General features: G+C 42.3%; 1 long non-coding RNA gene across 3 annotated transcripts in view; it reads right to left on the bottom strand.

The window, feature by feature from the left end:
• The window catches only part of LOC138447127 (uncharacterized), a 59,726-nt gene that overhangs the window by 29,144 nt on the left and 6,118 nt on the right, over window positions 1-24,464 (bottom strand). The window contains exon 3 of one of the 3 annotated variants that reach the window (XR_011259683.1): window positions 21,451-21,625. The exons of the other annotated variants lie outside the window; for them this stretch is intronic. This is a non-coding gene — a long non-coding RNA (uncharacterized lncRNA). The remainder of the gene's footprint in view (window positions 1-21,450; window positions 21,626-24,464) is intronic. 3 annotated transcript variants of the gene reach the window in all.

Here is a 24,464-nt window from a genome sequence, read left to right on the forward strand (position 1 = left end):
CACCATCTCATTAAGTTTGCTCAAACTCATGTCCATTGAGTCCATGATGCCATCCAACCATCTCATCTTCTGTCACCCCGGCTCTCCTCTTGCCTTCAATCCTTCCCAGCATCGGGGTCTTTTCCAAAGAGTTGACTCATCACATCAGGTGGCCAAAGTATTATAGTTTCAGCTTCAACATCAGTCCTTCCAATGAATATTCAGGATTGATTTCCTTTAGGATGGACAAGTTTGATTTCCTTGCAGTCCAAGGGACTCACAAGAGTATTCTCTAGCACCACAGTTAGAAAGCATCAATTCTTTGGGGCTCAGCCTTCTTTATGGTCCAACTCTCACATCTGTTCATGACTACTGGGAAAACTATAGCTTTGACTATACAGACTTTTGTCAGCAAAGTGCTGTCTTTGCTTTTTAATATACTGTCTAGGTTGATCATAGCTTTTCTTCCAAGGCTGCTGCTGCTAAGTCACTTCAGTCGTGTCTGACTCTTTGCAACCCCATGAACTGTAGCCTACCAGGCTCCTCCATCCATGGGATTTTCCAGGTAAGAGTACTAGAGTGGGGTGCCATTTCCTTCTCCATTCTTCCAAGGAGCAAGCATCTTTTAATTTCGTGGTGGCAGTCACAGTCTGCAGTGATTTTGGAGCCTAAGAAAATAAAATCTGTCATTGTTTCCACAGGCCAGAATACTGGAGTGGGTACCCTCTCTCTTCTCCAGCAGATCTTCCCAATCCAGGAATCAAACTGGGGTCTCCTGCATTGCAGGCAGATTCTTTACCAACTGAGCTATTTATTTAGTGGTAAAAACAAAATTGCTACCTGAATTTACTAATACAAGTTTTTCTATTTTAAAAAATGACCATGCACTATTGAACCTCAAAAATTCTTCATCTATAAAAGAATGTATATTAAACTGAACATAGGATTTTCTATTACACACTTAGAAGTTAATCATTCTTAGCTAATCTTTTGTCCTCTTTCAAAATCCTCAAGCTATACATTTCTCCTAGGATTATAAAATATATCTGAGTCAAAACGGACTTCACTGGTTACATTTCTGCTTTCCCACAATGAACAAAATACAGTAATTAGTAGGGGCATCCTTTGCGTAACTTTTACAGATTATTTCAACCTGAGTGCATGACATGTTCCCTCTGGTCTGTAGCACACTCTCTAATGAGCAGTATTGAAAGAAAAATCACTCTTTCAGAGGCGGACTCGTTGAAGACCTGCTGCAATCGCAGGCTCAGGATGGCTGCCATCTGCGAGGTGATTCCAGCTCGCCACGTGCAGTCTGAAACCAGCAATTGCCTCTGACTGAGAAAGAGTGTAACGTCACATTATCGTTTCTGAGCTTTCTGAAACACGGTATTTGGCCTGGCATGTGATAGATAGACTTCTTTCTCAGTTTATTTTCATTTCATTGTGTGGAATATGTCCCAGGGAGGCCTCCGGAGAAGGGAATGCAGAAGGCTGCTCTGGGCACTGGTGGAATGGCCTGATCATTTAATTTTTGGCCGAGAGCTCAGGAGAAGAACTGCAGCTGCCCTCCAGAGCAGCTGATGCTTAGCATGGCACTAGGTGACATATCCATACATCTTAATAAACCACCATCCATTAATCTGTTAGCAGCAACTCAAGGAAATACTCCAGTGGCATCAGCCAGGGTGTGTGTGTGCTAAAGGCTCACAAGATGGACTGGAGAAAAGTATTACAAAGAAACTTAATGATAATGTTTTCTCTCCCACCACAAAATTGAGAAGAATGCTTCAAAGTAAAGGAACCGCTGTTGGAAGAATCAGCTGGATATAGTGGAAACTGAAGGAGAGGCTCAAGCAAGCCAGATACGCATAGAGGGTTTTGGTCCCTGCCGATATGTTGATACACAGAAATCAGTAGAAACAGCAGCTGCCTACTCCTACAATGTCATCAATAGAAAAAAAAAATGGATGGAGAATTATAAGAAATATTACTTCATTGACTTCTGGCAGTCCAGTGGTTAAGATTCCATGCTTCCCCTCAGGGGAGTGACGGTTCAGTCCTGGTCAGGGAACTAAGATCCCACATGTCACATGGTACAACCAAAAAAAACCTGTTTTTAATAAAACTTTAAAAATGTAAAAGCATTATTGCAAGCCAAAGGTTAGAGGAGATAGATAAAAGCCAGTTGACTAGCTTCTTTGAGGTCTAGAGTCAAACCTATTTGTTACATGCAATGGATGAGGTTAAGCGGAAGGTAGGCAATAGTGATACAGCAGCAGAACAGCAAATTTGGAAAACGCAGCAATGGCCACAGGACTGGAGAGGGTCAGTTTTCATTCCAATCCCCAAAAAAAGGCAATGCCAAAGAATGTTCAAACTACTGCACAATTACGCTCATCTCATACACTCATCCTAATGCTCCACATTCTCTAAGCTAGGCTTCAACAATACTTGAACTGAGAAATTACAGATGTTCAAGCTGGATTTAGAAAAGGCAGAGGAACCAGAGATCAAATTGCCAACATCCGTTGGATCATAGAAAAAGCAACAGAATTCCAGAAAAACATCTACTTCTGCTTTATTGACTACGCTAAAACTTTTGACCATGTGGATCACAACAAACTGTGGAAAATTCTTACAGAGATAGGAATAGCAGACCACCTTACCTGCCTCCTGAGAAACCTGTATGCAGGTCAAGAAGAACAGTTAGAGCTGGACATGGAACAATGGACTGCTTATTTAACTTATATGCAGGTTCATCATGCAAAATGCTGGGCTAGATGAAGCACAAGCTGGAATTAAGATTGCTGGGAGAAGTATCAAGAACCTCAGATATGCAGATGACCCCACCCTTATGGCAGAAAGCAAAGAAGAACTAAAGAGCCTCTTGATGAAAGTGAAAGAGGAATGAAAAACCTGGCTTAAAACTCAACATTCAGAAAACTAAGATCATGGCATCTGGTCCCATCACTTCATGGTAAATAGATAGGCAAACAATGGAAACTGTGACAGACTTTCTTTTCTTGGGCTCCAAAGTCACTGCAGATGGTGACCGCAGCCATGAAATTAAAAGATGCTTGCTCCTTGGAAGATCAGCTATAACCAACCTAGACAGCATATTAAAAAACAGAGACATTACTTTGTCAACAAAGGTCCGTCTAGTCAAAGTTATGGTTTTTCCTGTAGTCATGTATGGATGTGAGAGTCGGACCATAAAGAAAGCTGAGTGCCAAAGAATTGATGCTTTTGAACTGTGGTGTTGGAGGAGACTCTTGAGAGTCCCTTGGACTGCAAGGAGATCCAACCAGTCCATCCTAAAGGAAATCAGTCCTGAATATTCATTGGAAGGACTGATGCTGAAGCTAAAATGCCAATACTTTCATCATCTGATGGGAAGAACTGACTCATTAGAAAAGACCCTGATGCTGGGAAAGATTGAAGGCAAGAGGAGAAGGGGACGACAGAGGATGAGACGGTTGGATGGCATCACCAACTTGATGGACACGAGCTTGCACAAGCTCCAGGAGTTAATGATGGACAGGGAAGCCTGGTGTGCTGCGGTCCATAGGATCACAAAGATTTGGAGATACTGAGCAACTGAACTAAACTGAATTGAGCAGAACAGTGGACTTAGAAGATTTACATTGGGATCTGTAGTCTGCCATTTGCTGACAAGTGACTTTTAACAAGTTACTGAAATAGTCTGTAATTAAGTGATGAATATGGAAGTGCTTGGCCCTAGCAGACAGCAAGTCCAATTTTGCTTGATCTGTTTATCTGTTGTGGAGGATTCAATACATGTAGTTCAGCCTCACATAATGACCATTTCTTTTTAAATGTTTTATTGTAAACAGTTTAGTGGCATAGAATTCATCAGTCAAGATGTCAATGTCTCTCTTGAGTAGGCCTACCAAGTGGGGTCACTCTCTTGGTTGACCCACCTAAATGCTTAATATACACTCTCTGCACTTGTGTGTACATACTACTAAATTACTTTGTAAGCATTCTTATGTCTGTTCATGGGACATACCCTGCCTCCTCAATTAGGATTATCGACTTATTGAGCCATAAGGTATTTTAAGAAGAGTTTATTCAAATTCTTCTTTGTACAAGTGGGAATATCAAGGTCCAGGGAAGTCCAGTAACTTGTTTCAAATCATACATCAATTGGCAACAGAGTCATTATTAGGACCAAGTGTTCTTCACTCCCTAGACAGTGCTTCCTTCTCCAATTTCTCAGTAGAAACGATTCTTAAAACAAGCAGTTGGGGACAAGAACCAATTGTACTGCTATTGTTGTTTGTATCTAAAATTTTATATCCATTCGTTTATAAAGACTAATCAAAATAGCAAAATTAATGCACAATTAGGTAATTAAAAGCCTGTGTGTGATAACTCTGCAGCAGAGGTACAAAGTGCTTTGGGATAAAAGAGAAAAAAGAGATGGATTTTTATCTAAACTGTTGCTAGTCTTCCAGAAAAACAGAGGACTGGGACTGTCTTATTGAAGGGCAGAAAAGAACTGATGTCTAAGTACAGAGGCTAGTTTGCTAGATACTAAGGAAATGGTCAGTGAAGAAGTAAAAGGAAAAATATTATATTTGGCTCCAATTACATCCCAGAGATAACTAATATTATGTAATGTTTCACTTTTTAAATATCTTTATATTTTTGTTCTCTGTATTTATAGAAAATAAAAAGGTTGGAAATATAAAAGGAAGAAAATATATCTCTGATCATCTATTAAGCTATGATATGCCAACCTTTTCCGTGTATTCTTGCCTCCTCTTTTTAATATCTTCTGCTTCTGTTAGGTCCATACCATTTCTGTCCTTTATCAAGCCCATGGGGTCGCAGAGTCAGACACAACTGAGCGACTGAACTGAACTGAACTGATGCCAACCTTTGTTGTGATACTTGCACATCCATCGTGTCATCAAATCTTTGTCCAGCCTTCCTTGGCAATCTTCATTTCAGGGTTAATTGGGAAATATTTTATCCTTGTATGATCATTTTATGAACATGAACTAACAGTAGATTATGTTCTTTCCACAGTTATTAATTAGGAAACTATTGTCTGCAATAATCTTAACTGGGAAAAAAATGATTATTTTTTCACTTGAAGGATTTCTAAACATTGAAAGACTATAAGAAGTAAGCATTCACATACAAGTGATTTCCAAATCCAACTGTACCTCTGAATCCTGGGGAAAGCTTTTTGAAAATGTAGATTCCCAGACCTCATTCCCTTGAGATTCTGACTCTGTTGATCCAATGTGCAGGTAAGAAGCTGCAGTGTATAAAACGTGCCCAGGTGATTTTAATGCACAGCCAGTTGTAGAAAGCATAAGATACAGAAATGGTGTGTTTTCATAACATAATTTGGTTATCAGAACATTTCAGAAACATTATTTTCATTGCAAGGACAAATGTTGGTTATAAAGGGTTGCCAGGAACTCACAATGCCAGTAGGAAGGAAAAAAGATCTGTCATCCACCTGATATAATAAAACAGATTTTGCTGACCTATTGCAGCTACTATGTTTCAGAGACTCTGAGTTTTATTTTGCAATAAAAATAGACATAACGAGTCATAAAGAGAGGGTGTAAGAAATGCTCTGCTAATGAGGATGCATGTCTGTGTGCTCAGTTGCTTGAGTTGTGTTCGACTCTCCCGACCCCATGGACTGTAGGCTGCCAGGTTCCTCTGTCCATGGGATTCTCAAGGCGAGAATCTTGGAGTAGGTTGTCATCTCATCCTCCAGGGGATCTTTCTGACCCAGGGATCGAACCACCGTCTCCTGCATTGCAGGCAGATTCTTTACCACTGAGCCATGGGTAGGTAAGTCCTGCTAACGAGGATACTGGAGGTTAAAGGGAAAGAAGCCATTTCACTTGAGACAATTAAGTGTGGATCTCCTCAGTGACCTTTGGAATCACAGTTACATATTTTGCCTATAGAAACTGCCTCATTATAGAAATTTTTCAGGAAAAATGATGTTTGATACCATTGAAACAGTTGTTCTGGTTGACATTTTTTAAAATAACATCATGTTTAAATAATACAACTAATACTTGAGAGCAGAATGAACTACATTCTCTGCCATGAATAGGTATAAAAATAAATATGCAAATGTATGCTAGAAATAAGCACAGGAAACAAACACCTAATTCTGCCTCAGAGTGTGGGGGAGGGGGTGTGTCTTAAAGATTGGTAAGAGCTATATGTTAGAAAGGTAGGGGGCATATTAGAAAGACTACTGAACTGCATTTGTTTATCTTTACCTTTTAGGAGTTAAAGAGATTTTTAGTTATCTTTGTTTATTCCACAATCTTTCCACTCTACTAATCAGAAGTCCTTCTTGAATGCACTTAATCCTTTCTATGTAATTTCAACTGACAGAAATCCTGCCCTAAGGATTTGAATGTCACGTTTGAATGGTTTAAGGTATTGACCTTTGCAGGCAAATCAAGGCTCCTGGCTCCTCCCCCACCCTCGTTTTATACCTTCCCAAGGATGACGCAAGGTAAGGGGGAAGACATTTCAGTATTCAGAGGGCAGGGGGTGCTGATCAGGATGGCATCCTTAGACTGCAGGCTGTACTTTTAAGGGGAGAACTTTAAAAAGTGTTAAAATGTTTATTAGATTTTCCTCAGGTGCCAGGCAGAGTGAGGGCTGCTTCCAAATGGAAGGAGGCTGACCAGCTTGCTCTGACATCCGCTTCCCTAGGGGTGGGCTGGGGCAAAGCCAGCGGCAGGGACACTTTTGCAGCAGGACAAGGGGCTTTTTTTTGCACTCTGGCTCTCTTGGCATGGTTTTTTCTCTTGACAATGGGACAAAGTTCTGAAATTGGAAGTGGACTTTACGGGAAAACATTTTGGCAAGTCTCCATGCTTTGATTCTAAGCTCTTAACTGAGGCAAAAAGGGAATTTTCTATCGTTTTGCACTCTCTAGAGTTTTGTATTGAGGTCAAAGGGCAAACTGCTAAAAATAAGGCATCAGTTTACCCTCTTTTGTCTCCATTTATTTCTCTCTTCCCAAGGGACTCTGCTGGAGTCTTTACGGGTGACCCAGCTCAATATCAAACCCATTCCTTCTCCTTATAGGAACCTCACCTCACCCTCCTCACTCCAATGGAACGTGCAAGTCTACACTGGGATCTGTGCTTTCAACCTCAGTTTCTTTCCTTTTAAAAATGTGTTCCAGGTAACGAAACATCTTCCTGGGTGTGCTTCTTAGTTCCAAGCAGTAACTTGTCTGTGACTCAGTCACTGAAGAGTCTTCAAGACTTTCCACCCAGCACCTGTCTCTTCGTTTGCTATGACCAACCTACAACATCTGTCGACTCTTCCATGAATTAATAGGTCTGTAATTAAAATCCAACAGAGAGCTCAAAAATTAATTAGGACAGGAAACAGCTATGTGAGCAGCATGAAACATAGCTTTCTATAAAGAAAAGACAAGCTTCTTGTAAAACAAGGGTATACTACAGGCCTCTGTCCATCTCCACACCCTCTGGTCCCTGAACTGCCCTTTTCTGACCTATAACCTCATTGTGAAAGTGCCTGATAGAAGGTATCAATACATCACCTTGACTGTCTAACTTGCTACTTAAAATCCAACCCAGGAAAGTCTATTTCTCTATCTTAAAGAAAACTGGAAATTTAGAAGGATCAAAGAGCTTGTTGCTCACACCTGGGTCTCCTTCCTCAGGTATCCATGGCCTGTGCATGGAGAGTTCAGTTTTCTGGAAGCTGCACTCATGGCACAAAGCTGTAGAAGCAGGACAGAATAGTGGTTACATACTGGAGTCAAAAGTACCTACCGCCTACCGTGAGCCCTAGGGCAAGTGAACAATATTATGCGCCTCAGTGTATCGCACATAGCAAATATTCAAATCTTAGCTATGCTGAAGAACTGTACAAAAAAGATCTTCACGACCCAGATAATCATGATGGTGTGATCGCTAATATAGAGCCAGACATCCTGGAATGTGAAGTCAAGTGGGCCTTGGAAAGCATCCCTACAAACAAAGCTAGTGGAGGTGATGGATTTCTGTTGAGCTGTTTCAAATCCTGAAAGATGATGCTGTGAAAGTGATGCACTCAATATGCCAGCAAATTTGGAAAACTCAGCAGTGGCCATAGGACTGGAAAAAGTCAGTTTTCATTCCACTTCCAAAGAAAGGCAATGCCAAACAATGCTCAAACTACTGCACAACTGCACTCATCTCACATGCTAGTAAAGTAATGCTCAAAATTCTCCAAGCCAGGCTTCAGCAATACGTGAACCGTGAATTTCCTGATGTTCAAGCTGGTTTTAGAAAAGCCAGAGGAACCAGAGATCAAATTGCCAACAACCTCTGGATTATTGAAAAAGCAAGAGAGTTCCAGAAAAACAACTATTTCTGCTTTATTGACTATGCCAAAGCCTTTGACTGTGTGGATCATTACAATAAACTGCGGAAAATTCTTCAAGAGAAGGGAATACCAGACCACCTGACCTGCCTCTTGAGAAATCTGTATGCAGGTCAGGAAGCAACAGTTGGAACAGGACATGGAACAACAGACTGGTTCCAAATAGGAAAAGGAGTACGTCAAGGCTGTATATTGTCACCCTCCTTATTTAACTTCTATGCAGAGTACATCATGAGAAATGCTGGACTGGAAGAAACACAAGCTGGAATCAAGATTGCCGGGAGAAATATCAACAACCTCAGATATGCAGATGACACCACCCTTATGACAGAAAGTGAAGGGGAACTAAAAAGCCTCCTGATGAAAGTGGAGAGTGAAAAAGTTGGCCTAAAGCTCAACATTCAGAAAACGAAGATCATGGTATCCGGTTCCATCACTTCATGGGAAATAGATGGGGAAACAGTGGAAACAGTGTCAGACTTTATATTTTGGGGCTCCCAAATCACTGTAGATGGTGATTGCAGCCATGAAATTAAAAGACGCTTACTCCTTGGAAGAAAAGTTATGACCAACCTAGATAGTATATTCAAAAGCAGAGACATTACTTTGCCGACTAAGGTCCATCTAGTCAAGGCTATGGTTTTTCCAGTGGTCATGTATGGATGTGAGAGTTGGACTGTGAAGAAGGCTGAGCGCCGAAGAATTGATGCTTTTGAACTGTGGTGTTGGAGAAGACTCTTGAGAGTCCCTTGGACTACAAGGAGATCCAACCAGTCCATCCTGAAGGAGATCAGCCCTGGGATTTCTTTGGAGGGAATGATGCTAAAGATGAAACTCCAGTACTTTGGCCACCTCATGTGAAGAGTTGACTCATTGGAAAAGACTCTGATGGTGGTAGGGATTGAGGGCAGGAGGAGAAGGGGACGACAGAGGATGAGATGGCTGGATGGCATCCCTGACTCGATGGACGTGAGTCTGAGTGAACTCCGGGAGTTGGTGATGGACAGGGAGGCCTGGTGTGCTGCGATTCATGGGATCGCAGTAGGAGACGACTGAGCGACTGAACTGAACTGAACTGAGTCCCTACCAGAATGACAGCAATATCTGTTTTCACTGCTCTTAAGAGGGAATACTGCTGCTAAGTCACTTCAGTCGTGTCCGACTCTGTGCGACCCATAGACAGCAGCCCACCAGACTCCCCGTCCCTGGGATTCTCCAGGCAAGAACACTGGAGTGGGTTGCCATTTCCTTCTCCAATGCATGAAAGTGCAAGTGAAAGTGAAGTCGCTCGGTCGTGTCCGACTCCTAGCAACCCCATGGACTGCAGCCCACCAGGCTCCTCTGTCCATGGGATTTTCCAGGCAAGAGTACTGGAGTGGTTACCATTGCCTTCTCCGAAGAGGGAATGCTAAGAAATTCATAATAACTTCAGTGTAATTCTAGATATATAAGAAATAGTTTCCAAAAGTAGAAACAAAGTGAAAGAAAGTGAAGTCACTCAGTTGTGTCTGACTCTTTGCGACCCCAGGGACTGTAGCCCACCAGGCTCCTCCATCCATGAAATTTCTAGGCAAGAGACTGGAGTGGGTTGTCATTTCCTTCTTCAGGGGATCTTTCCAACCTAGGCATTGAACCCGGGTCTCCCGCATTGAGGGCAGACATTTTACCATCTGAGCCACCACGCTGTTTGGTGATTGGCTAAAATTTTTTATAATAAATAAGAATAAATCAGAGAAATATCCTTCAGCATAGCTGTGAAAGGAGATATATTCACAAATCCAAGAACTCAGCCCTTCAAAACAAAAAAAATCTTTCTACCCTGAATAGTTGCGAAATTATACCTTCTTTCCCATACTGTGGAAGAAAAGGACAAAAATTTGTTCCATAATCTGTTATTTTAAGATTGGCAGTCAGAGAAGGGGATCATAAAACACTGTCAAAAATGACAAAGCTTGAATTAAATTCCAGGGGCTGTTAAGAGTGATGTGAAGGACTCATCTCTGGCCAGGGATAACTGACATGAAAGCATATTGATAAATAATGTAACCTTCCTTTAAACCTGTTCCCATGCAACCCCAAATCTTTCACTGCACTCAGGTAAGAATATGAAAAGGTTTCCCCAAGATCCTCAATAGAAGCAACAACTGGGATAAACTAGACTTGTCACAGTACAGTTTTCACCATCTGGAACTTGAATGCCTCACTGAACAGCCCCGAAGGGCCTTGCTGTTCCTCGTCAAAGGCCCCAGAGAAAATGTCTGTGCCTTTTCAAGGGAAGCTTCACTTAGACACACGCAATCCATTCAAAGACTAGACACAAAGTCTAAGATGAATGATTAACAAAGAAAATCTCCTCACATAGTCAATATTCACTGATGAATATTTCATGTACAACTCTGACTCTCAACCTGCAGGCGGAGGAGAGTATTAGGCTCTTCAGAATTATCAGAAATAGAGATTCTTGGCGGTTACCTGTAGCAACGGGAAATCAACTGTGAGGTTACATGTGAAATTAAGAACAACAGAAATCTCCCAGAAACCCAGGAATGGCTGGACTGAAGCTGGAATATGGTTTAAAAACTGTGAGTTTTTTCAGGACACACAATTCACAATTTCATCAGCATCAAAAGTCTGACAAACCTTATCAATGGTAATCCTCTCGGATTCTCTACTGCTGATACTATTAACCTACTACTTCACTCTCTATTTGGATATCATTTTTCTATCTTCTCACCTTAGTTTACTAATAGCTTCTGACCACTCTGTGCTCCTGCTGTAGCTGATCCTACTAATGATTGCCCTAGCTAGCTAGCTAGCAAGCAGTCTAACAAGAGACACTAAGTCTCATGCCAGGTCCTTACTAAGGCTGCTGACTACCTGGAGACTGGCTAATAGATTTGCTATCCTCACTTCAGTTCCCTCTCCTGATCCAATCAGCTAAAATGGTGGTGTCAAATGACTTAGAACAGAAATCTTCAAAGCATGGCCCACAGCCCAAATCTGGCCTGCCAGCTGTTTTTGTGCTTTGAATCGCTTATGTATTATCTGTGGCTGCTCTTGCACTACAAGGGCAGGCAGAGTTTAGCAGTTGCCCACAACGCCTGAGATGTTTACTATCTGGCCTTTTACAGAAAGCATCTGCTGATCCCTGATTTAGAACACAGCCAAGCAAAGAAGTGCTCTGAAAAGGGGTTTTATATCAGTTTTCTTAGGAAGGGCTCAGGAGTAGAGCAGGTATTCTGAGGCTAAAAGCGTCAGGAGAAAGTGTTAGAGTTGTCTTAAGAAGCATTTGGATCTGTATGAACATTACTGATCAAATAAATATGCATACATTCAAATTATATAGATGACTTTTCTGAGGGTGAAATATAAATAAATTCACTTAAAAGTGATATTGATCCCACACTATCTCTTTAATAACTTTTTTCTCTATAGAGTGGATTTTCAATCAAGTTGAGAACTGATATGAAATATCAAAACAGTACATGATCTGAAAGTATTTCTGTTTAACTCTGGAAAGCAATTTGGTGTTTTTGTTGTTTTTTAAGGAACTTAGTGGACGGAAGAGCCTGGTAGGCTGCAGTCCATGGGGTCGTGAAGAATCAGACACGACTGAGCGACTTCACTTTCACTTTTCACTTTCATACATTGGAGAAGGAATGGCAACCGACTCCAGGGTTCTTGCCTGGAAAATCCCAGGGATGGAGGAGCCTAGTGGGCTGCCGTCTACGGGGTCGCACGGAGTCAGACACGACTGAAGCGACTTAGCAGCAGCAGTAGGATATTCACCTTATAACATGAGGTTAAGGCTAATAATGAAACAATATCATGTCTACCATTTTGGAGCTCGTCTGATTCTTTTTAAAAGCCAGCGAGGAAAAACTGTGATCCCTAGATTCAAAGACTTGATGAAAAGTGAATTTTCTGTCAATTTGCACAAAAAATTAACTTTGCCCATCAAGTTATGAGGTCTTCCTTATTTGACGTGAGTACTTGGGGTACAGAGATTGGATTTTGTCTCCTTCCTATACCACTAATTATTAGGGTGCTGGCAAAAGAGGGGCCCTAATTCTCCAAGCCAGGCTTCAGCAGTATGTGAACCGTGAACTTCCAGATGTTCAAGCTGGTTTTAGAAAAGGCAGAGGAACTAGAGATCAAATTGCCAACATCTGCTGGATCATGGAAAAAGCAAGAGAGTCCCAGGAAAACATCTATTTCTGCTTTATTGACTATGCCAAAGCCTTTGACTCTGTGGATCATTATAATAAACTGTGGAAAATTCTGATAGAGATGGGAATACCAGACCACCTGACCTGCCTCTTGAGAAACCTATATGCAGGTCAGGAAGCAACAGTTAGAATTGGACATGGAACAACAGACTGGTTCCAAATAGGAAAAGGAGTACGTCAAGGCTGTATATTGTCACCCTGCTTATTTAACTTATATAAAGAGTACATCATGAGAAAAGCTGGACTGGAAGAAACACAAGCTGGAATCAAGATTGCCGGGAGAAATATCAATAACCTCAGCTATGCAGATGATACCACCCTTATGGCAGAAAGTGAAGAGGAGCTAAAAAGCCTCTTGATGAAAGTGAAAGAGAAGAGTGAAAAAGTTGGCCTAAAGCTCAACATTCAGAAAACGAAGATCATGGCATCTGGTCCCATGACTTCATGGGAAATAGATGGGGAAACAGTGGAAACAGTGGCTGACTTTATTTTTCTGGGCTCCAGAATCACTGCAGATGGTGATTGCAGCCATGAAATTAAAAGACGCTTACTCCTTAGAAGGAAAGTTATGACCAACCTAGATAGTATATTCAAAAGCAGAGACATTACTTTGTCAACAAAGGTCCATCTAGTCAAGGCTATGGTTTCACCAGTGGTCATGTATGGATGTGAGAGTTGGACTGTGAAGAAGGCTGAGCGCCGAAGAATTGATGCTTTTGAACTGTGGTGTTGGAGAAGACTCTTGAGAGTCCCTTGGACTGCAAGGAGATCCAACCAGTCCATCCTAAAGGAGATCAGTCCTGGGTGTTCATTGGAAGGACTGATGTTGAAGCTGAAACTCCAATATTTTGGCCACCTGATGCAAAGAGCTGACTCATTGGAAAAGACCCCGATGCTGGGAAAGATTGAGGGCAGGAGGAGGAGACGACAGAGGATGAGATGGCTGGATGGCATCACCGACTCGATGGACATGGGTTTGGGTGGACTCCAAGTGTTGGTGATGGACAGGGAGGCCTGATGTTCTTCAATTCATGGGGTCGCAAAGAGCCGGACACAACTGAATGACTGAACTGAACTGAATACGGGTTTGTAGAATAAACAAGTGAATGTTGCCATAAGCTCTCATGGCTCAGTTAACAAAGCTGACAGACCTTTAATTGTAAAGGAATCTGGACACAGCTTTGTTAAGTGCTGTCTCCCATCTAGAGATGAAAAAACTCTTAAAGTAGAAGTTCTCCCCATAAAGAAATCAGGTGCAGATTTTGTGAGCTCCAGACTTAACCCAGGCTTTGTTGCCCTTCTGGTCATTGCAGTGTTTGTGGTGAGTACAGAATGGGAACAATGTTTGTATGGAGTGTTGGGTGCTGACATGGATTAAAGGTCTGGGCAGCCTAGGATAGGGTTAGAGCCAGACCTTTAACCTGTGCCAAAACCCAACCTTCCGTACAAAGTTTGTTCCCATTCTTTACTCACCACTTAGACAGAATTGCAACTGTCTCTTACTAGACAGTCACTCTCAATAACTTGGAAGTTCATATTGTACCACTGTATAATAAAATTGAATAGGTGGAAGTTCATATTGTACCTCTGTTTAATAAAATTGAATAATTAATGAATAAATGATCTAATAAGGATATAAAACATAAGGCTTTATCTTCTATTATCCCTGACCATCTATGCCAATTGCTAGACCCACCTTCAACCTCACATCTTTCCTAGTGTAGCCTCTTCAGGCAGCCTCTACTGTATTTCAAAGCTTGCACAACTCGAGGTGTATATCTTCCGTCCAGAGTTTCAAATCCCAGACATGGCTTTTATGAAACCATCCCTTTCTGCAGCCACCTTATTAGTGATACATGTCAATCCCCAAACAACCATCTCCCCGCTAAAGAATATCAGGCTTTACTGCCAGTGTGAAGGCCAAGAGGAAAAGCAAGAGCAGCATCCATGTAACTCCCCACAGAGTAGTGAGCCTTTAGCAGAAAAGCACCCTGGAAAACACAGCGCCTGCCCTTGCCTCCTCTGGCTGCCAGGAGTCATTCTGCCAGAATGCGGCAACGCAGCTAGGCCTGCAGGAGAATCGGAAAAGTAAAACAAGGCTGCCCTCTCCTGGTTACCAAAAAAATGAAATGTTTTCTATTCTCCATATGCAGAAACCCAGGATATCCTACTGAAAATGTGAGTAATACACATTTTTAAAAGCGGATAATTTAAAGTACACTAAAGTGGGCTTCTAAGATAAGATGAAATAAGTGATATATAAAATGATAAGTGAAAAAATGCATTCTTCATTGAAAAACCTGCTCTAGATACAATTATAATCCTCATCAAGAATTCCTTGCTGGTTTCAGAATTTAAAGGCTGATGAACTAATCCTTAAAAACATGGAATTTCTTTCATAGGTGACTTTTCTTTTTTAGGTGGTTTATTTTAGACTTTCGCTGCCTTACACAGCAGCAACATGGGTTCCATTCATTTATTCACTCACTGAATATCTATAAAGTATTTACTAAGGATTTCAACAATTCTAAAATACTCTTTTTTGATATTATATCATTTTTCGTGTTTTATCATTTCTGATGCATTTGGCAACCTGTGGTGTGTTATACTTTGTCACCAGGCAGCAGCAGAGATGTGGCTAGAGTTGTCACTCCCTGGACACGTACAGTCTTCTTGCTATTGTTTGTGGCTCATGAGACAACAGTAACCACTTCAGGTTTCAGCATCCCTCCCCAAGTCTATTTGAGGACCATCTGGGAAGAAAAAAGACAATCTTCCTTGTTGCTTGAGAAACATTTCATTGATACTCTCTGGTAAGATAAAGAAAGTACCACCAGCAAATCTTGCAAAATGGCTGTCAACAGTCTAGGACAAAAGACTAGGAGGAAACAGGGGAGCAGTCTGAGGAACGCTGAATCACCAGTGCTTTTGACAGCACAAAGGATGACATGGTGTGGAAAATACATCGACACACTGACATCTCTGAGTCAGGAATGAGCCAGAAAAGTTGAATTATGTATGGGAAATTTTTTTTGTTATACTGTTTGCTTCCATTTTTCTGCTCCTTATATGAACAGGAGTCATATATGCAAAATAATCCAGGACTATTATATCCCAAAAGGTTATTTAAACAAATATAAAATAAAAATTCTAAGTGACCAGGAAGCAGTAGGTCATAGTTTAATCGGATACCTTTTATTTTATTAATAGTTCCTAAAATAATAGGGCATCTTACAACAGCCTAACCTTCAGTGAACCATGGTACGTACTAGCAATGCCACAGTCACTAAGCAACATGGCGATGAACAAACAGACCTTCCTCTGCCCTCACAGAGCCAGATGAGGGGGAGATAACTATAAACACGTAAACGAATCATGAAATCAGACCATTTCAAATAGTGGTAAACGCCGTGAAGACAGTAAGACAAAGTAATAGGATAAAGGGAGGCTGGGGCAGAGAGAGGCTTAGATCAGCACTGTATGGAAATGATGAAGCAGAGGAGAGGGCACCATCTCATCACAAGACAGGAGAGGAGAAATGTGTTCAATAAGCAGGCAGAGGTCAACTGTGACAAATGGCATTAGGAGGAAAAGTAAGATGAATCGATAGGACTGCCCCTAGTACTGGCAAGACCAGGGACTTCCTGGTGGTCTAGTGGTTAAGACTCCATGCTTCCAATGCAAGAGTCGTGGGTTCAATTCCTGGTCTGGAAACTAAGATCCCACGTTGTGGTGAAGCAGAAAAAGCAAAAACAAACAAATAAACAAAATCTGTTGGATCTTAGTATTGTCAAGACCAGATCTTTCTGAGGGCCCAGTGGTTAAGAACCCACCTGCCAGTGCAGGAGGCATGGGTTTGATCCCTGATTTGGGAAGATCTCCCATGCCCTCGGGTGAGCAAGCCCACACACTACAACTACTGAGTCCACAGGCCACAACTGCTGAAGCTAACGCGCTGAAAGCCTGTGCTCTGCAATGAGTGAAGCCACAGCAATGAGAAACCTGCACACTGCAATTAGAGTAGCCCCGCTTGCAGCAGCTAGAGAAGGCCCGCGTGCAGCAATGAACACCCTGCACAGGCGGAAATAACGAGGAGGAGGAAGGAATGGCAAACCGCTCTAGTGTTCTTGCCTGGAGAACCTCCTGAACAGTAAGAAAAGGCAAAGAATAACAAATAAATAAATGAAATTAAAAACAAATAAACATAAATTAAAGGGACCTTACAGCTAGATTAAAGTAGGTTGAAGGATGAAGGAGAGGTGAGGAGGTGGGTGAAATGCAGCAGGACATTAAGAGGCTAATGCTACATGTCTTGTTTGTAGGAAACAGGCTTCATTCAGCCTCCTTTGGAGAAGGCAATGGCAGCCCACTCCAATACTCTTGCCTGGAAAATCCCATGGACAGAGGAGCCTGGTAACCTACAGTCCATGGGGTCACTAAGAGTCAGACACGACTGAGCGAATTCACTTTCACTTTTCACTTTCCTGCATTGGAGAAGGAAATGGCAACCCACTCCAGTGTTCTTGCCTGGAGAATCCCAGGGACGGGGGAGCCTGGTGGGCTGCCGTCTGTGGGGTCGCACTGAGTCGGACACAACTGAAGCGACTTAGCAGCAGCAGCAGCCTCCTTGGCCTTCCCTGAGTTCCAAAGTGAGTGAAGTGAAGTCACTCAGTTGTGTCTGACTCTTTGCGACCCCACAGACTGTAGCCTACAGGCCTCTCCATCCATGGGATTTTTCCAGGCAAGAGTACCGGAGAGATTGCCATTTCCTTCTCCAGGGGATCTTCCCGACCCAGGGATCTAACCCAGGTCTCCTGCATTACACGTGGGCGCTTTACCCTCTGAGCCACCAGTGAAGACCTGGGTTCCGAAGGGCAGCTTCAAACAGTTGCTTATCATGGAAGGGAGAGAATGCAGAAACAAAGGAGCAGTCAGGAAACAACGGTGCAGCCTCTCGTCAGGGTCCTCACTCCACTTCAGGGAATGGACATAACAATCTTTGAGTTCTTCTGCAGGAATTAAGGCCCCCACCCAGGTAGAAGAGCGCAGCTTCTGGCTGAACACCAGACTCCTGTAGCACCTCCCTGTTACCTCACCACCAACCAATCCAAAGAAAGTCTGCACATGATGGAAGGTAACAGACTCTGAGTTCCTCCCTTAATAGTTCTCCTTTTTTAACTTTCATTCAATCAGAGTCTTTGAAATTGGGTTTTGGACATGAGTCCACCATCTCCCTAGAATGTCAGTCTCCTGAATAAAGCAATAACCTCAGATATACAGATGACATCACCCTTATGGCAGAAAACGAAGAGGAACTGAAGAGTCTCTTGATGAAAGTGAAAGAGGAGAGTGAAAAAGCTGGCTTAAAACTCAACATTCAAAAAATGAAGATCATGGCATCCAGTTCCATCACTTCATGGCAAATAGATGGAGAAACAATGGTAACAGTGACAGACTTTATTTTCTTGGGTTCCAAAATCACTGCAGATGATGACTGCAGCCATGAAATTAAAAGACACATGCTCCTTGGAAGAAAAGATGACCATCCTAGACAGCATTTTAAAAAGCAAAGACATTACTTTGCCGACAAAAGTCTGTCTAGTCAAAGCTATGGTTTTTCAGTAGTCATGTATAGATGTGAGAGTTGGACCATAAAGAAAGCTGAGTGCCAAAGAATTGATGCTTTTAAACTGTGGTGTTGGAGAATACTCTTGAGAGTCCGTTGGACTGCAATGAGATCAAACCAGTCAATCTTAACAGGAATTCAGTCCTGAATATTCATTGGAAGGACTGATGCTGAAACTGAAACTCCAATACTTTGGCCACCTGATGCGAAGAACTGACTCATTTGAAAAGACCCTGATGCTGGGAAAGATTGAAGACAGGAGGAGAAGGGGACAAGTTGGATGGCATCACCAACTTGATGGACATGAATTTGAGCAAGCTCCAGGAGATGGTGCTGGACAGGGAAGCCTGGCCTGCTGCAGTTCATGGGGTCGCAAAGAGTCAGACATGACTGAGCGACTGAACTGACTCACTGAATAAAGCAAACTTTCTGTTCCCACCAGCACTTGTCTCTTGAGTATTGCCTTTCAGGCAGAGAACAGCTGGGCCTGAGTTCATAATGTGGGGGAGCAAAAATGAATCTCTTTGGCTAGGTGTGTTTTTAGAGGCTATCAGAAACTGTGTGGTGGGTCTTCCCTGCAATGCAACGTAGAATAATAAAAAGGCATGTCTCGCAGTTTGAAAGGGGCCATATTAACTTTAGCAAACAGGCAATAAAAGAAAAAAAGAAATCATACAAAACAACTTCGGATTATAATCAGCATCCTAAAGGGCATAACCAAAATGCTGTTGCAGAAAGTAGGGAATAGAAGCTTGCTTTTGGCTTTCGGCTTTAACAATTTTGAGCACCAGCAATATGCCAAGGCATTTGTTTCAAATGTTCAAATGTTGTGTCATTTAACCATGAGACACATTGAAAATACGGAATTGGCTCCCCTGTTATAGATAAGGAAACATGTTCTGAAAGAATGATTTGCCCGTCAAAGGTCACAGTTAGTGAATGGCAGCACTGGCATTTGAACCAAGTTTAACATCTAAATTAATGTCTCTGTTTTCTTTGCAATCCACCTTCTCTCCCAAGGCTCTCCTGGAGAATAAATGTCCCCAGAGCATCCTCCTAGCCAGCTCTTTTCCCCATTCCAGCCTGAATGCTAGTTCTGAGTTGCTTGGGTGTTTTGATCCCCATTCCCACAAGACGTTTTCAGTAAATTGATCAAGAAATCATACATAAGTCACAGCATGCCAATAGAAACTAAATGTGTGACTGCTATAATACTGTGCTCAGTTGCTTCAGTCGTGTCCGACTCTTTGTGTGTGACCCCATGGGCCATAGCCTGCCAGGCTCCTCTGTCCATGGGATTTTCCAGACAAGAAGTAGAGTGAGCTGCCATGCCCTCCTCCAGGGGATCTTCCCAACTCAGGGACTGAACCCACATCTCCTGTGTTTCTTGCACTGCAGGTGGATTCTCTACTGCTGAGTGACCAGGCAGTTGCTAACAGGACATTATTTTCTTAGATATGTGACACTTGCATATTTACCTAGTGACTTTTAGAGAGATCTTGCCAAACCTCAACGGCATTTTTCTAATAGTGAACATTTCAGTTCACCTAGTAGACTAATAAACTAGCTAATATTTGGTGAGCTTTAGTATATTCTGAGCACCATTCTAAGTGCTATACATATCTCATTTTTCAAAACAACCTTATAAAACTGGAATTATTTTTATCATTTGAGATCTGTGATTTGAAACTAGGTGATCTGACTTGCAAATCTGAGCTAGATTTCCAACACAACACACAGGAATTAAATTGCAAACTCCAAATAAGTGTGAATGAACTATTGAGGTCATGAAAGCCACCAAAAGCAAGTTGACTTAGGTTATGAAAATATCCATTCCCTTGGTTAATTTTTCAGATAACACTTTTCTTTGAGATGAAAAAATTTAGCTAACAACTGCTCTTTAGTCCCAGATATCAGTTCAGTTCAGTTCAGTCACTCAGTTGTGTCCAACTGTTTGCGACCCCATGGACTGTAGCATGCCAGGCTTCCCTGTCCATCACCAACTCCTACAGCTCACTCAAATTCATGTCCATCTAGTTGGTGATGCCATCCAGTCATCTCATCCTCTGTCGTCCCCTTCTCCTCCTGTCTTCAATCTTTCCCAGCATCAGGGTCTTTTCAAATGAGTCAGTTCCTCTCATCAGGTGATCAAAGTATTGGAGTTTCAGCTTCAACATCAGTCCTTCCAATGAATATTCAGGACTGATTTCCTTTAGGATGGACTGGTTGGATCTTCTTGCAGTACAAGGAACTCTCAAGAGTCTTCTCCAATACCACAGCTTAAAAGCATCAATTCTTCAGCGGTCAGCTTTTTTTATGGTACAACTCTCACATCCATACATGACTACAGGAAAAACCACAACTTTGACTAGACAGACCTTTGTTGGTAAAGTAATGTCTCTGCTTTTTAATATGCTGTCTAGGTTGGTCATAGCTTTTCTTCCAAGGAGCATGTTTCTTTTAATTTCATGGCTGCAGTCAGCATCAGCAGTGATTTTGGAGCCCATCCATGGGACCGGATGCCATGATCTTAGTCTTCTGAATGTTGAGCTTTAAGCCAACTTTTTCACTCTCGTCTTCTACTTTCATCAAGAGGCGCTTTAGTTCTTCTTCATTTTCTGCCATAAAGGTGGTGTCATCTGCATATCTGAGGTTATTGATATTTCTCCCGGCAATCTTGATTCCACTTGTGCTTCATCCAGCCCAGCGTTTCTCATGATGTACTCCTCATATAAGTTAAATAAGGAGGGTGACAATACACAGCCTTGACATGCTCCTTTCCTCATTTGGAACCAGTCTGTTGTTCCATGTCCAGTTCTAACTGTTGTTTCTTGACCTGCACACAGTGCCAAATGTCAGTGGCACTTCTTAATTATAAGTATAAAGGAAGCTAATGAAAGCATTTTTGTGGCTTAAAGATCAACTATGGAAGAAGAGTCAGTGTTTGAAATCATTCAACAAACTTCTGCTTAGCACTGCTGGATGAGGAGTGCTGGACTAGATGCTGCAGGTGTTACCAAAACAAACTTGATGCACAGCAAAGCCAGTCTACTGACACTGAGTTGTGGAAAAGCAAAGTGCAGTGTTTTTTGCAGGGCATCGAACAAAGAGAAAAAGAGCAGCTAGTGCTCAAAAGACCTGAACTCCTTCCTCAATGGCTTTCAGGGAAGGTCTTTTTAAAAGCAAACAACTTACCTCATTTGAGGTGCAGGTTGCAGGTTGCATCGATAGCTTGTGAACTTTCTTCTAATTGGCTGGTGGTGAGGTAACAGGGTGATGTTTCAAGAACATCAGGAGGTTTCTTCATCATCCTTCTGGTTCAAACCAGTCTGGGGTCTATCTGTTGTCAGCTGTAGTCAGCACCTTCCATCTGTGTGTGTGTGTGGTGGGAGGTGGGTCTTAGTTTCTGTGGAACATCTCAAAGTTACAGTTCAGAGTGTTGTGTATATCCCCCTTGAGGATGAACTAAGACTCTGTTTTATTGCTGAATTGTTGTTTCAGCTATCATTACTTTTCTTGATTGACTGGCTTTCCTTTTTCATTTTCTATATCCCTTCACTTCTCTAATTGTTACCTGCTTATTCCTGCTCTTTGGAACACAGAGAAGGCCTAGGAGACTGAAACTTTTTCTACAAACAAGAATGGGGGACATGAAAGGGTTTTTGTACCTGGGAGGGCCCTGCAGAGTCTTGCTCAGTTTCACAGGTACTTCCCAAGATCAATGAAGAAGTGATTGATTGGAACCTGGCTCTGGGTGCAGCGTGACGACACAAAAAAGCCTAAGCTTTGGAGTGAGACAAACTCAAATCCATCTCCCAATTCTGAGTGACTTTAGACGTCAGTTATTAAAATGGGAATAATGATTCTTAATTTATAACTATTTTTAGTATTGGAGATACTGAAGTGTGTTCTCAAGTGTTTGGCTCAGTAGCAAACCAACCAGTGCTAGCTGCCATCACCCTGTCTCTTCCTGCCCCCTCTTATCTTGGGTATCTGAGCTCAGCCGAAAGCCCAGGAGCAAGAGGAGAGAAAAGACTAAGCTTGGAAGTTAATTTCCAAAATAAAAAGTTGCTAAGATTTAGATATTTAAAAATAACTGTGGAAATAGAGTTAACATATGTCTTTGTACATATAGCTTTCGAAAATAATAGGCAAGAATTATTCGGTAAAAACTTATTTTTAAAGATAATTAGTAGTAATATGTCTTTAGAGGCAGAAGGCCTTGGTTATGTTTGAGAGAACCCAAGCTTCAGTCCAAGTTCATCCCTAAAGAATATTAAGTCTTATAGTACTTAAGAACTGCTGGATTGAGCAATATTCATAGAGAAAGAAAGGGCAAGAAGATGGAAAAAGGACACAAAGTGAGGCCGGAGACAGATGGGCTCCAGGTTAGACATTTACAAGTGGCCTCTGTTTAAAACTAGCTTACATTACAAGTGTTTACATGTCATGCTGCTGCTGCTGCTGCTAATTCACTTCAGTCGTGTCCGACTCTGTGCGATCCCATAGACAGCAGCCCACCAGGCTCCCCCGTCCCTGGGGTTCTCCAGGCAAGAATACTGGAGTGGGTTGCCATTTCTTTCTCCAATGCATGAAAGTGAAAAGTGAAAGTAAAGTCGCTCAGTCGTGTCTGACTCTGTGCGACCCCATGGACTGCAGCCTACCAGGCTCCTCCGTCCATGGGATTTTCCAGGCAAGAGTATTGGAGTGGGGTGCCATTGCCTTCTCCTTTACATGTCACGAGGCACAGAGAAGTGGGCTTCGGTCTAGCTGCTTAGAACTGTTAGCATTTCCTGAGACAAGAGAAAGGTGGGCCCCAGTTAAGGCATTTACAGTCAGCTTCCTGTTTGCCCTCTGCAATGGAAACGCAACAGAAACAGGGTAAATAACCAGTGTTTGTCTCTTGTAAACACCTTTAAGGTAAAGTCATGGCAAGGACAAAGAGGCGGCAAAACAGTGTTTGAGTAAAGGATTATGGACTCTGCGCTCACCCTTGCCCTCTTTTTGGGACAAGGAAGACACTAGTCACGCACAGAGAGGCTCCTTGTGGGTCAAAAGTCAGGGGATGATGTCAGGCCATAATGTGTCTTGCTTCTCCCAAAAGCCTTCACTTCAAGGCCCATGTTGGCCAACAGGTACGTGCACACCCAGGGTAGACTATGTGTGGGAAAAGACACCAGATAATTGACTAAAGGTAAACAAAGACCTGGAAGAACTGCCCCATTTAAATGACTTAATCACCACTATTCAGCGCTCCTCCTAAGAAGGACACCCACACCCTTTCTTTCTAGATGTGCATATCTGCCTTACTTCTGTCTTAACAATCTGTTTCTCTGTGCGCTCTCCCACTTGTTGCGCTCTTAAACTCTGTACCTGCATTTAGTTTCTGCCTCCACGATAAATGCATTTTTCACTGAAGGCAAAGATGTAGGGGAAAAGAGCTTCTAGCCTCTAGCCTTTGCTGGTCTGGTCGCTAGGACTCCTGGTTTTCATCCAGGCTCTTCAGGTTCAGCATATCTAGGCTATTCCAGGCCAGCAGGGAATTAAGATTTCGCTTCACGCCACTGCTCGCTGCTGCCTTGCCAAGATCAAAAGGAATCAGAAGCTGACTGAAGGAAAAAAAATTGAGGATAATTTCAAGATTTTTTATTTAGAAAGGCATAGTATTTCCAATCTGGTACTCAAAGTATGGTACAAGCCAATCTGGGGACCTTTAAAAATCTTGATACCCTTGATGCATCCAGGTTCATTAAATCAGAATCTCTGAGGGTGGGACCCAGGTATCATTATTCTTTACAGTAGCTTGTAGCTCAGTTGGTAAAGACTCTGCCTGCAGTGCAGAAAAAGCAGGTTTGATCTCTGGGTCAGGAAGATCTGGAGAAAGAAATGGCAACCCATTCCAGTATTCTTGCCTGAAGAATCCCTATGAACAGAGGAGCCCGGCAGGATACAGTCTACAGGGTCGCAGGAGTCAGACACGACTTAGCCAAAAAGCCACCACCACAGGTGATTCCAACATATCAATAACTACCTTCATCAAAACAAGAAAGTCAGGCAGAATATTGAGATGGTGGAGGAAAGGAATCAGTACAAGTCTAGCTCTATTAACATCAGTGCTGGATGGGAAAATTCTTAAAGAGATGGGAATACCAGACGACATTACCTGCCTCCTGAGAAATCTGCATGCAGGTCAAGAAGCAACAGTTAGA

The sequence above is a fragment of the Ovis canadensis genome, chromosome 11 (assembly GCF_042477335.2).
Source record: "Ovis canadensis isolate MfBH-ARS-UI-01 breed Bighorn chromosome 11, ARS-UI_OviCan_v2, whole genome shotgun sequence".
Lineage (NCBI taxonomy): Eukaryota > Metazoa > Chordata > Mammalia > Artiodactyla > Bovidae > Ovis > Ovis canadensis.